Below are 13,962 nucleotides of genomic sequence, written 5' to 3'. Positions count from 1 at the left end.
TTAGACAGGGCCTCACTGATTGGCCTGGAACTCTGGAGCTCCCTATGCAGACCAAAGTGTCTTCACACTCAGAGAGTCACAGGCCTCTCCCTCCACAGACCTGGGATTAAAGGGGTGCGCCACTATGTTTAGTCTTGACTCCATTAAAAAAAAATCTTTGGCTGCTGCGATCTGTTCATTCTACTCTCTTTCAGTCAGCTGATGAGGAAGCTTTTCCCTCTTTCCCTTGGCACAGCAGAGGGGTCAGAGCACACAGATAAACTCCCCACAGTTTCTCTCCTAATATAAAACAGATTCAGCCGCTCCCATTCACACCAGCCCCAATTCCCTTCGCCACAGAGATCCCGCAGGCAAATTTCTGGGCAGCTTGGGCACTCTCCTGCTCTTCTTAGGAAGGTCTGTGATGATGAGGCCTTTGCTTCTTATTTTCATCTGTAGATGATATCACCAGGTAGGACATCACACCTACTTTTTCTTCCTTTCTTTTTTCTTTTTTTTTGAGCATTTTAAAATTATCTTATTGTATTTTAGTACATTTCTCTAATCACATCTTTCCCCCCCTCTTTCCTCCCTTCAAACTCTTCTATATACTCTTATACTCTTCATTGCTTTTTTTCAAATTTATGGTCTCTTTTTTATTAATTGCTTTTATACACACATTCACACAAATACACACACACACATGCATGTAGACACTTCCAAATGCATAAACACAAACTGCTTAATTTGCATAACTTTACCCTTGCATGTGTGTTTTCAGGGCTGATCATTTGGTGTTGGATAGCCAGTTGGTGTGCTTTCCCCCAGCATTCCTTGGTTGCCTGTAGGTCTTTGTATAGGGTTGCTGCTTCTTGGGCTTCCCCTCTTCCACTGTCCATTGCTGTCGTCCTTGTTCAGCTCATGTGTAGGCAGTCATGTTAGTGAGACTTTATGGGCATAGCTTCTGACATTGCTAAAAGGTGCAATCTCACAGCACTTATTAACTGCGATGGGCCCCGATTCCCTGTATTGGATGACTATAAGAAACTGTCTTCAGAGAGGGCTGTTTTGTCTTAATTGTCCCCTCACATCCCTTTCCCCTAGCCAGTTCCAAAAGCAGTTCCTAAGTCTTCTGGACACCCTCATACAAACTGGTTGACTCTCACAGTTTTCTAGTACTGTATAAATATTAATTTTCTTAGGTCTACTAAGTTCTTATGTTATGAACCCCCAAATTTTGTCCGCTATTTTTTTCTTTGCCTCTTTTGCTTAACTGCTCTGTGTCCTTTAAATAAATAGCTTTGCCAAGTGTTTATTGAGTTAAGGAGATGAGGAAACAATTAAAGTCAAGTGTCTAATCTGTGTTGCTATCGCAGAAGCCTTCCATGAGCTCCTTCTTCACACCTTGTGGATGCTATCATCCCGGGACTGCTGAATTCCTGAAGACCACACATGTTTTGCTCTTATTGCTCTCAGAGCGCAGTTCAACTATATTACTGGATTCTGATGAAATCTACTGTCTGCATTACTACGAGCTTAATGCTTAGTTTCCTTACCTACACTTGACTCTTGATTTCATCCATTTGGTTCACCTAAATCTGCTTCCTGTTATTAATAGTCCTCCATTGTAATAGAGATGCAAACCCTTCAGCCATCAGTCTAGAAAAAAGCTACAATAAAAGGGAATTAACGTTTCTTATCTGGCTAAAAAAATCTTGTTAGAAAATGCTAAAAATAGCAGTTGAAATGAAGTTTTTTGTTTGAAAACAATGATTCCATCTATTGGTAATACTATTTTGTTTTCATAGTTAATTTATAAATGAGTAAAAGTTGTTTGTATTGTTAAAATATAATTTCAAAAGTATCTTCACAATAAAAGCATAAAGATGCAAATTAATTTTTTAAGCCATATATACCACAGTTCTAGTCTCTGCTCCAAGTCAGTGATTCAGATTAAGTGTATTATGTATCCTTAAAAAAATGACTGTATGATATAATCATGATAGGATAGGAGTATGTGAGCTTTAAAAACACAAAGAATAGCATATTTTGCCTGCTATTCTGTGCTAGATCATATTTAACTATGTTTCTGAAGATTATTCCATAGTCAAACTATTACAGCTGCTTTATTCTTTTATTGGTTTTTGTGGAATAGAATAAAATAAAACCACATATGAAACGGGGCATAGCTAAACAAATCAACACAAAATAAAAGCTCCTCAGGTTAGCTAAGCAGTAGAATACTCTCAAGATTGTACAAAGCTGCTCGGGTCCCTTCCAAATCAGTAGTGTCTCTGCTTCCCTCACACGATGCCTCTCTCTACGCCTGTGGGCATTTCTTCTTTGTCTTTAATGTTGCTGCCTAAATATGGAGCCTCATGCATATGGTTAAGACATACCTGCTTTGATTATTTCAGGTAATTAGAATTGTACAACAGGAATTGCTCTGTGTCTAACTTGGGGTTCTCATTTGTCCTTCCTGTTCTGTGTGTCCCTTGACTGCCCAATCTTCCTTCTGTTGGAACCTTGCCAATAACTTATTATTTCAGTTTTTTTTTACTCACTGTATTAGTTACTTTTCTTTTGGCTGTGATAAAATAACTTAAAAAAGATAAATTAAAAAAAAAGAGTTTATTTTGTCTCACAGTTCTGGGAAGTCATAGCAATCAGAGCTTGGGACAGCTGGTCACATTGTGGTCCTAGCTGGGGAGTAGAGAGTTGAAAGCTTGTACCTAGCCTTGCTTTCTCCATTTTGTTCAGTACAAGACCCCAAACCATGGAATGTCACTGCCCTGCTTTAAGGGGTTGGCCTACATCTACATAATTTCCCACAGAAGTACCCAGAGATTTATTTCCATGTTGATTACAGATCCCATCGGTGGACAGTCAACTTTAATTGTTGACTCCCTTATGTTCTTCTGCTGGATTACTAGTTGTGTCCTTGGTTCTTAAGACCATAAGTCAGTTGGTATTTTACTATCTGCATAAGGAATGGGAAGCAACTAAGGTTTCGTTTAGCCTTTTCTAAACTTTTGAGGCCCTTATTGTCCCTTCCTGTTTTTCATTCATGTTTAAAATGTGTGTGTCAATAATGTACTCAAGTGTATTTGAAATGTTTATTCTTTAACTTTTATTGCCATTATTGCTGCTATGATACATGTTTAAATTAGTCTCATGTTCACCAGTTTATTGAGTTGAGAGGTTTTTTTTTCCCCTTTAACACTTAGGAGATATTTATTATTTCTTATCCCTTTATTTCTATTATGAGTGTTTAAAAATAAGGCGTATTTCTAATATTTACTGTTTTGAAGGCAGTCTATCTTTTTAGTTTGTGTTATTTTGTCCTTTATGGTTATTTAAATACTTTCTTTTTCTATTATTTGTGACAGTTTACTATGGTGTAATTTAATTTCTTTTTGTTTGAGGGTTTCTATGCTTTTTGAATCTTGCTAATTTTATGATTTAGAGAATCTTTATGCATTATTTCTTCAAATAGTTTCCATATGCACTATTTTTACTTTCCCTGGGGTATCACTTAAGGAATATAATAACACACACACCATTATCTATAGTATCCTTTGTTTCTTGTCTTTCATCCTAATGTCTCCCGTCATTTATTTCTCTTTGCATTATGCTGGAGGTTCTTTCTGATTAACCAGAATCTATCCAAGCTTCCTCCTTACTATTATTCTTTTGTACTGCTGAATTCCCTGGCCTTATTTCTTTGAATAAAATGAATATTTTATGTTTAAAATGAATAATTTGTGTTTAAAACCTCCAACATTTAAAGTTTTCCTGACTATTTGATAATTTTCTTGTCATTGAGTACTTGTTATATTTTTTATCATGTGTCATGATTTGTTTGCAAGATATTGAAATAATTTTCAACCTGGTATAATATCCCTCAAAGAGGATTTACGTTCTGTTTTGCTGGGACACTCATCTGCTGGGTCAAGTTGATCTAATTTCATTAATACAACATGAGGAAAAACACTAACATGCTCAAGGTGAGATGATAATGGTCGTTTCTGATTTATGCCAAAGCTCACAAAGCATCCCATGTAGTGAGTTGGGAGGAAAGCAATCAAGTTCAGTATGATTCATATAGATATCGATTTGATACATAGATATACATTTTAGTTGCTTTTCAAACATCATTAAGACAACCCTTGGAGCAATGAATCTGTGGTGGTTATATAACCATCCCAGGACTTCAGATGTGAAGCTGAGGCAGAGGGGAATCATGCCTTTTGGTCATGGAATAACTTGGGCTTCAAATCCATCCATCTGATTTTAGTTGTTATGGTAGAAGAACATCTAATATCTATGCCAGTTCTTCTGAACTTGGTTATATTCCTGGCTTTTCTGGATGTGCATGACTAGAAGACAATGCTGTTAGAATTATTTGGTTTCTTCTTTCAGGGGCAAGTTTTGAGAATGGTCACCAGGCTAACTAAAGGACTGAATCTGTACAGTGACTCCTATCCACACTCATTTCCACATAAACACACACATACACAAATTAGAAGCTTGGATCCTCACATGAGAGCACATGCAGTGTTTATCCTCCTGAGACTGGGTTACCTCACTTAATACAAGACTTTCCAATCTCATCCACTTTCCACAAATTTTATAGTCTCAGTATACTCTATTTTCTTTATGACTGAATGAAATTTCATTGTATATGCGAATGACATTTTGATTACCTCTTTATTTGTGGATCCAAACATCTAGACTGATTCCATCCCGTCCTATGAAATACAAACACATGTATCTGTGCTGTGGTGTACAGTCCTCTGCATATAAACCTCGGAGTAGGGTAGCTAGATCATATGACACTTTGAATCTTAGTTTCCATATTGACTCCTACTGTGGTTGCACTGGTAAACATTCCTATCAACAGATGTTCATGAGATACAGGGCAAACCTATTTAGAAGACTCAAACAACAATGGATTCTTTTTTTTAAATTTATTTATTTATTAAAGATTTCTGTCTCTTCCCCGCCACTGCCTCCCATTTCCCTCCCCCTCCCCCAATTAAGTCCCCCCCCAGCCCGAAAAGCAATCAGGGTTCCCTGTCTTGTGGGAAGTTCAAGGAACCCCCACCTCCAGTGGTGGCGCACGCCTTTAATCCTAGCACTTGGGAGGCAGAGGCAGGCGGATCTCTGGGAGTTCGAGACCAGCCTGGTCTACAAGAGCTAGTTCCAGCACAGGCTCCAAAACCACAGAGAAACCCTGTCTCGAAAAAAAAACCAAAAAAAACAACAACAACAAAAAACAATGGATTCTTAAGAGAGAATGAAATAATGTCTGTGATGTGGGGAAAGGGACTCACTGGAAAAGAGCCCAGTGTGCTCCTGTTCCTAATTGGGAGGAGGGAGGCTTTGGGGTTGAGTGATCCTGCCAAAAACTCTTTTGCACCGAGAGCAACAAGTAAGGGGATACTGCATCTCAGAACTTGGAAATGTTTGCTGGAATCATGTATGACATTTGTTTACTGTGTTGCTTTCCTCAATGACTGCTCGGGCTGCTTCAGTTTGGATGGTTGGCTCAGTACCCAGAGGGTGTTTGATTAGCTAAGTTTTGAAGCAAACACATACACTGTAGAGGAAATTTACCCTGGAACAAATGCAGATCACTTAGTCAAAAGGCTTTATTTTCAGTTAAGTCTTCCCCGGGAGAAAATGCCACAGGAGCTCTTTTAGAAGCACAGATGAACAAAACACATTTTTTTTTTGTACCCAAAGAAACAGAGGTGTGGCCTAACATGTGATTTAGAACCAGTCAACTTGACCTTGGAGAGAAAGAGACCGTAAAAGGAGAAAATTAAGGAGTGAGACACAAGGCTGATTCTGCAGAGACTATTTACCAGGCAGAACCTTCATTGAGAGTGGCAGAAATCAGATGCAAACCAGCTTAATCACAGATATCGAGATGGAGAAGATGAACAAATTGCTATGTTTAGCTTGACTATACTGCATATCAATGTGAATTTATTCTTTGCTGAGTTGGGGAGAGAGACAAAATGTTCTAGCAGGTTCAAACATACTTAAAAGACTATGAACTTGAAATGAGTGCGGCACGCCTCTTGCCACAGTCCCCAAAACAACATGGACAAGTGGCCTTGATCGGAACTCATTACGATCAGAAGGCAAAATAAATCTTCCCCTTTTCAAGTTGGTTTTCCTAAGTATTTAGTCATGGGTGATGGAAGTTGATTAACACGGCTATCTACTGCTGCATGACAATTATGCCCTGAAAGGTAGAGTCTCCCAAAAGTACAGTGTCTTTTATGGTGTTTCAGTTAAGGTGTGGCCAAGGATGTGGTAGCTGAAGCTGTTGAAGAAACTGCTTCCAAGCCATTCATATGAACTGCTCTGAAACTTTGGCTTTTGGTCCTTGATGTGTGGGTCTTCACTTAGGATTGTTCATCAAAAGAGCGTAACTATAGAGGGAAACAGATGAAATAATCATAAAAGTGGAGTATCACGATTTCTGCTGTTTTCTTTTTTATGTTTGTGTGTGTGTGTGTGTGTGTGCGCATGCGTGTGTGGGCGTGAGCATGTGCATGTTCATTTACGTGTGTTTCAACCACCTTTGTTTCTATTCTTCTTCCTGGACCACAGGAATATTCGTTCTGATGAGACAGATTGCTAAAGCAGGCTGCAGAATCCTTTGAAATGCACATTACTCCACTTCCAAGGCCAGGACTACAGGTGAGTCAGCCATACAATTTAATGGATTCTAAAGTAGCATAGATCAGTGTCATGCCAAAGACAAAACACCGCAGACTCCAGATGGCTACGGCCATGAATCCAAAGACAGTTCTGTATACAGTGCTTAGGAAATAACCCAAAGAGGCAGAAATCTCTGGCTCTAACTAAATATAGGAGCTTCTGGGATTAATTAGAGCCCATCTTTAAAGCCTGTGTTTATTTATCTTCACTTTGGAAAATGAAACAAAAAATTTTTATTCTCCAAGTGTCATCAAAGTTGTATCATAGCCAAAACAAAAAATTAGAAAGGAAAAAGGTATAAATATCCATATGTCCATCCTTCTATGCTTTGAAAACAGCCTAGAATGTAGCATTATTTTAATCTACTAGTTTGAAGAGCAAACAAATTGCTGCCCCCTGGCTTTCCTAATATACCACATTTCTATACATATAAAAAAATGCAAGGTACCAATTTGGGGACTCAGAAAGTTGGCAAGAATAGACATGTAATCAGAGAAAAGCCTTAATTATAGACCCATGGGTACTAGTGAAAATGGGATGGTTGATACCCAGTGTATTCAGAAAAATATCATTCACATCAAGTATGTTTAATAGAGGGAGCTTAATGTAGGGAAATAGGCTCGAAAAGCTGAAAAACCAGCAGACAATGACAAGAAACCCAGCTGTAGTGTGCCTCTTCCTGGGGATACATAAAGAAATGGCTGTGTGCTCCAGATAGGCTAATGACAGACGAAAGAAAGGTTCCATTCAAGTCCAGCTTGGTGAGCCAAGGAATCGATTGGGGTTATGTGCAGGAATACAGGGTGGCTTAGAAGCAGCTGTATCACTGAAAGGTCCACCTTAGCATGGGCGACAACTCACGAAAGCTGCACCACTAGCCTCCCAGTCCCTAATTAAATGCCCATCTCCTACGTACTGTAGCAACTCCCAAGGACATGCATGGTTGGGGACAGGCAGGTGGGGATGGTGGATGGAATCCCAAGGAAGAATTTAGTGATGCTCACCCCTGCTACTATGGAATAACCTTATTATTACCACTACCATGGGCTTAGTCATCATTGTATTGCTTTGCTTATTTTGTTACCATGATGTAAGCCTCGATATTCTATATACCACTCAAATGAACCACACCTGAAATTACAGAGTACCACACGTATTGAGCCAATTAAGAGTGTAAGAGTTTATTATGGGATAGTGCCTCAGAAAGATTCTTGTTGGAGAAGCTCAGGGCACAGCATTTTTAAAGCCAGAAGACCTCACAGACCACATTTACATCAATCTTAAATGAGGATCAGAGTAACATTGTAAGATCTGTTTTGGCAGAACATAGTTATTCAGATACAGAATCATTAATTAAAAGATTTATACTATTAGCTGTTATTTTTGTTTATTCTTAAATTGTACAAACATTAATTATTTCAGTTAATGCATCCAGAACATAGTCAAGGTCGTGGAAAACCCAGAGTTGTCAAAACAGATGTGGCTGTTAATAGGGAGGTGGGTAGAGGGCTGAGAAGTGTAGAAGCAGATGCAGAATAGAGTCAGGACAACATGGCGTTACCTTAGTCTCTTCACCATAGTGATCCAGTCTCATTATCCAATAGTCATGTCATGCCCAGCGGAAACAGCTCCACTACACTGCTTCACCCTCTTCTGGCTCATACATTAGTTCTGCTCCCTTTTCTATTATGTTCTTATAGTCTTGGATAGTGTGTGTGTGTGTGTGTGTGTGTGTGTGTGTGTGTGTGTGTGTGTATCAAAGGGGGAAGAGAGGGTAGAAGGAGAGGGGGGGAGTATGCATATGTAACACATACTGGGTCACTGTGCCACACAAGCAGTATAAGCAAGAGCATGACAGAATAAACCACAGTAAAAGACACTTGTTCTCAGCAGCTAAAGTGTCTGAAGTATCAACAACTGCCAAGGAGGTTTTCTTTCATTATTATAGGCAACAACAGTCATCTTTGGTTGTGAATATAAATGTTCAGAAGAGAATTAGGCGAACCCTTTTTTTAAACAAAAACAGTATTATAGCCTTCTCAAGGGGACTTATGATTTCACAATCACAGGTTTTACCCTCAAGTATATGAAACACGGGCTCTCTTCTATAGAGCAGGACTTAAATACAATCCAAAAGTAACTTGGTTTTACCTATAGCAGTAATGCCACTATTACACCAGCAGGCACATATTAGCTTGCACACTCACAGAGGAACATATGGGATTCAGAGCTGGACTGGACCCTTGGTGATCAGCCTGCAGAGCATGTTATGGCACTACAGCATACAGCATACTCACTATGGGCACAACTCTAGCAAATTTCATGGGGTCTGCCTGGCCAGCAACTCAAAGGAAATTCACCCTGGGCCTACCAATCATCCCGCCTGATCTTCACAGGTAGACACACAGACCACTTAGTTAAAGAAGAAACTGGGGCTAGCTATTACAAACTATGGAAACTCCTTCTTCTGTGATAGTTGTGGTCTGCTACCCCAAGATTTTATCCTATAGAGGTAAGGAATGATGAGAGAGCTAGCTAGCTAGACAGAGACAGAGAGAGACACACAGAGAGAGACATCAACCAACATGTTAATTGAAAAGAAAGTGAGAGAGCTTGTACTTGATTGGTAATGAAGAAGAGTTCTTTGAAGACAAGATACTGTTCTAACTTCAAGTACACATGCCATGTGCTTTTAAATAGCTCTGGAACAAAGGAAACAATAGGGGAGCAAAGGTTTGCTGTCTTCTCAAGCGCAAGCACAGGTTCTGGTTCTCTCTCATCATTTTCTCCAGCAAATCCTGCATGATATAAATTTTGCCTGTTCCTTTCAAGTGACCCAGACAAGCCCCTTTGTCTATTTACCCTTTCCTCAGCCCCTCTTAAAAGTTTCAGTACTTCACAAATCCAATTTAAATGATGACTTCACTCACTTAGGTCCACCAAAGCTAATCCTACCTCATGAAAAAAAAAATCATGTCCTATCATGAAACTCAATAAAGCCACTAAAACCTTAAATAGTCCCGAATTTTCCACTAAATTAAAGTATGCTTTTGAGACAGAAACTCCCTCTGTAGCCCAGATTGTCCTTCACCTTAAAACAATCTTGCCTCACCATCCTGAGTGCTATGACAGGCACATGGCATCGTCGCTGACTTAACTTCTCTTTTTACTATCGTGTCTGACCTGGGATATTGGACTTTAAACATTGCCTCTCTTGGGACCATTATGTTTATTTCATCTCCTCAGTGCTGTCCCATTTACTGATTTACTGTTTGAATCTCGGGGGGGGGGGGGGGCTTAATCGACACAGTTTTTAGTGCCCCCTTACCCTGATGCCCTGCCCCTAGCGGCAAGTATCAGTACCTGCATCTCTTTCTTCCTCTGACCTTATTTTTCCTAGTAAATCAGGGCTAATAAGGAAGATTCTTCCACACATCTCTTCCTTATTCAGGACAGCTCCCCCTGGGCAGAAAGCACAGCATCATGTGTTTTTTATCACTCACAGCAAAGGCTTCACAACTTGCCACAAGAACTTCCTTATAACCTTATTTTGTATGTGTTACTTTCAGGGACTGCAATGCATTACCTAGTCCATCTGGAATTTTGAGGGTATCCCCAGACTCATATGGCAGACCGCATTCACCAGGGAGGTGTGCTACTGGACACCATGTAGAAGATGGTTGTTTTAGGATTTATTCTGTAGATGCTCTGCCCCCAAATGAAACAACCTCACTTTTATAGCACGAGCTATAAAACCGGTCCACTTAGACCTATCTTTGGTTTTGCTAATTTCTCATGTGTCTTCCTAAGGACATATAAAGAAGTCAGTAGGGCGTTGATTGTGTGTTGCGTGGGAAACCAATGAATGTACTGGTTTCAGTGGTCATCCCATACTCAGAAGAAATTGTTTTGCTGCAACACTAGGCACATGTGGAAGTCACTTTCAAGCTAGAAATAATTCTATCAGATTTCAGAGGTCAGGTTACTTCAGGGAAGTTAGGGCCCTAGTAGGACTTTAAGTCATAGAAAAAGAAAACCTTCTCAATATATAATTAATTAGTCTGGTGTTGATTCTTAATGAAATTGTTATTCCATATGTTATCTCCTTAATAGAGCAAGTTTATGCAATGACTAAGGCAGATCCAAATGCTGGAAAATGCCTCTGGCAAATACCATTAGCACAATTGTGACACACTCGCTCAGATTTTGGAGAAAAGCTGCTACCTTTTGCTGGGCTATTATTTTTAGAAACCTTGCTGATTCAGATTCTGAATCAAGAAGGTACTTGAATTTTAAGTTCCATGGTAAGGAATACAGAACCACAGCAAAGTAAGGAAGGACAAAGATACATTTCCCTGGCAGAACTCCATCAAATAATAAGTTTTATGAGTGTGTTGGTTTCATGCCCACTGAGACTACCACGTTTGTGATCCTTCCTCACAAGTTGTTATGGCTCTGTGAAGAGCTGCTTTGAAAAAGCAGGGTATGGGACCAACAGGATGACTCAGAGAGGAAGCATTTGCTTTACAAACTAAGTAACTTGAGTTCAGTCCCTGGGAACTCACATAGGGTAGAAGGAAAGAACTGTCCTCTGACATTGCTTGTGGGGGCTTAGATGAAAACGGCCCACAATAGGCTCATATATTTCAGTGTTTGGTTCCCTGTCAATGGACTGCTAAGGGAGAATTGGGGGGTATAAGGACGTTGTGGAATTTTTCTTAGCACTTAGGGAAAGCCACCAAAGTCAGACATGTGGTGGGGGAGCCTTTGTATGAGGGCCTGGAGAGGCCATTGCATGAAGCTGTGAAGGTGAAGCCTGGATTGCATTGAAGGCTCCAAGATGTTGGCAATGCTAGAGCCATAGGATACCTCTCAGCGAAAGCTGCAGATAAGACATGGAACCAGTCCTAGAGGAAGAAGTATGTTGTAGTCTGCAAACCTGGAAGGAGTGGCAAACACAGAGCATAGATACAGAATTTAGAGTTTCGTTTTTGCTTTGGTCCAGCATTTCCTCACTATACTCTCTTTGTCCACTTTGGGTGTGGGAATGTGTATTCTGCACCATTATATATTGGAAGTATGCACTTTTCTTTTTGGTTTTTACAGAGGGTTACAGCTAAAAGATTGCCTTGAGTCTCAGAAAGGATGCTGGGTTTTGAAATGGTATTAGGACTGAAAGACTATGGGAACTTTTGGGGTTGGATTGAATGTATTTTGTATTATGATATGGCCACAAGCCTATGGTGGTCAGGGAGCAGAATGTGGTAGATTGATTGAGAGTGGCTCCTATAAGCTCATATATTTGGATGTTTGATTCTCAGTTGGTAGACTATTTAGAAAGGATTAAGAGGTGTTGGTGTGGAAAGTCCTTCTGTCTATGTGTTGCCTTTATTAGTTAATGAATAAATCTGTTTTGGTGAGTGCCTTAGCAGAACAGGGTAAGGCAGAAGTTCCAAACAGATAGAAGAGGAGAGAGTAGGCAGAGTTAGGGAGCTTCCATGAAGCCACCAGAGGAGAAAGACACAAGCTGCCAGCTAGAACCTTGTCAGTAGACCACGAGCCTTATGGTAAAATATAAAATAATAGAAATGGGTTAACCAAAGATATAAGAGCTAACTAGCAACATGCTTAGGTTATTGGCCAAATATTATTGTAATTAATATAGTTTCTGAGTGATTCTTTCAGATCTGAGAGGCTAGGAAACAAACGAGCAGCCTCCCCCAACAAGGTGAGGCCTTGTTGAAAGAAGTGTGTCACTAGTGATAGACTTTGAAGTTTCAAAAGCCCAAGCAAGCCATTCCCAGTTCGTTCTCTCTCTCTGTCTCTCTCTTTGTCTCTGTCTCTCTGTCTCTGTCTCTCTCTCTCTCCCTCCTGTCTGTGGATCAGGATGTACAGTATGTGAGCTCTCAGCTGCTGCTCCAGTACCATGCCTGCCTGCCTGGTGTTAGACTCCCTGCCGTGATGGTCATGTACAAACCCTCTGAATCTGTAAGCAAGCCCCCAATTAAATGCTTTCTCCTTCGAGTTGCCTTAGTCATGGTGTCCTTTCACAGCAATAAAAGAGTATCCAAGACATCCCTCCATTACCTACACACACACACAATAATGATGAGCAATAAAATAAAATAAGGCACAGGAAACCAGACATCATCAGTACTGAGTAGTGTCTTCACAGCCACCCTACTCTTGGCAGGGTTACCTCTGCAGGACCATAAATGATGGAGGAAAACTTCCAAGTAGATGGGATATTGAACATTGCATCTCACTTCATTTTTTTCTTGGTGAAAAAGATCATAAAGGCAGGATCAGTATCCATTCTGGCACCTGCCACTCAAGGAAACAAAAAAAACTTACTAGAGGACTGAAGAAAAAAACCTGAAACCGTGGGTCACTGAGAATGGATCCAGAGTATAAGATAGCCTTGGAGGCCACTGAACAAGTATGTCACAGGTACTAGACCAACCCAACTGTGCAGAGGCTCCTGCACACATCTGAGAGCCTCCTTCAAAGTTGGGTTTTCCTGACAATGAAATGGAGCATGGAAGATGCAGACACTGGGGTAGGATGAGAGGCTTTAGGCATACTCCATAGATAACCTTCCTGTTATCAAAGCAAACAAGGCTACAACCATATATGAGTGTGCCATCTGCCTAGCTTCAGGACCTGCCTATATCTCTGATTCAGCATCACCGTCAGCTCTATGTTGTGTTATGTTTAACCACTCCAAACAAGAAAGGGAACGGCATTCCGTTTTCTCTCTTTCTCTTGGCTATGCTTCTTCCAGACCTGTCAACCCCAGACTTTCTTCCAAACACTTCATACTCCGTCTTATTATTCCACGCAAACTGGTTGTGAAGAAAGTTTCTTGTTTAAAGAATGAAAGCTGATGAGCAAATTCAACAGTAATTAGTTGTTTCATCTTCTCTATTGATGAACGTGATAGCCTCATGACTGGGTCAAATGGTCTCTAATACCAAGTCCTAGAAACTCACAGGGCATCCTTTACCTGATAACACAGCAATTTGCAGAATGCAAGTGAGAATCTGACTCTGGCCTCAAAATAATGTGCTGTTTCTTGTAGCTAGAAGACATGGAGTGGAAGGGGCAATGATGTGCCAAACACTTCCAACTCATTAACTCCTTTGTAAAATCTTGACCGACTGCTTCTTATAGTGTCACTCATTGCTCATTAGTGCCCAAGGGAGAAACCATGGAATACGTTTGATTCTTCTGAATTGGAAGACG

The 13,962-nt window shown here is 40.2% G+C and overlaps 1 protein-coding gene across 10 annotated transcripts in view; it reads left to right on the top strand.

Moving 5' to 3' along the window:
- The window catches only part of Hhla2 (HHLA2 member of B7 family), a 76,984-nt gene that overhangs the window by 20,902 nt on the left and 42,120 nt on the right, over nt 1-13,962 (top strand). For 5 of the 10 annotated variants that reach the window (XM_075964084.1, XM_075964032.1, XM_075964003.1 and 2 more), the window contains one exon: nt 6,607-6,696. The exons of the other annotated variants lie outside the window; for them this stretch is intronic. The gene's annotated coding sequence lies outside the window, so the exon portion shown is untranslated. The remainder of the gene's footprint in view (nt 1-6,606; nt 6,697-13,962) is intronic. 10 annotated transcript variants of the gene reach the window in all.

The sequence above is a fragment of the Microtus pennsylvanicus genome, chromosome 1, assembly GCF_037038515.1.
Source record: "Microtus pennsylvanicus isolate mMicPen1 chromosome 1, mMicPen1.hap1, whole genome shotgun sequence".
Lineage (NCBI taxonomy): Eukaryota > Metazoa > Chordata > Mammalia > Rodentia > Cricetidae > Microtus > Microtus pennsylvanicus.
The sequence above is the reverse complement of the archived record's forward strand: the minus strand, read 5'-3'. Positions and strand labels throughout refer to the sequence as shown.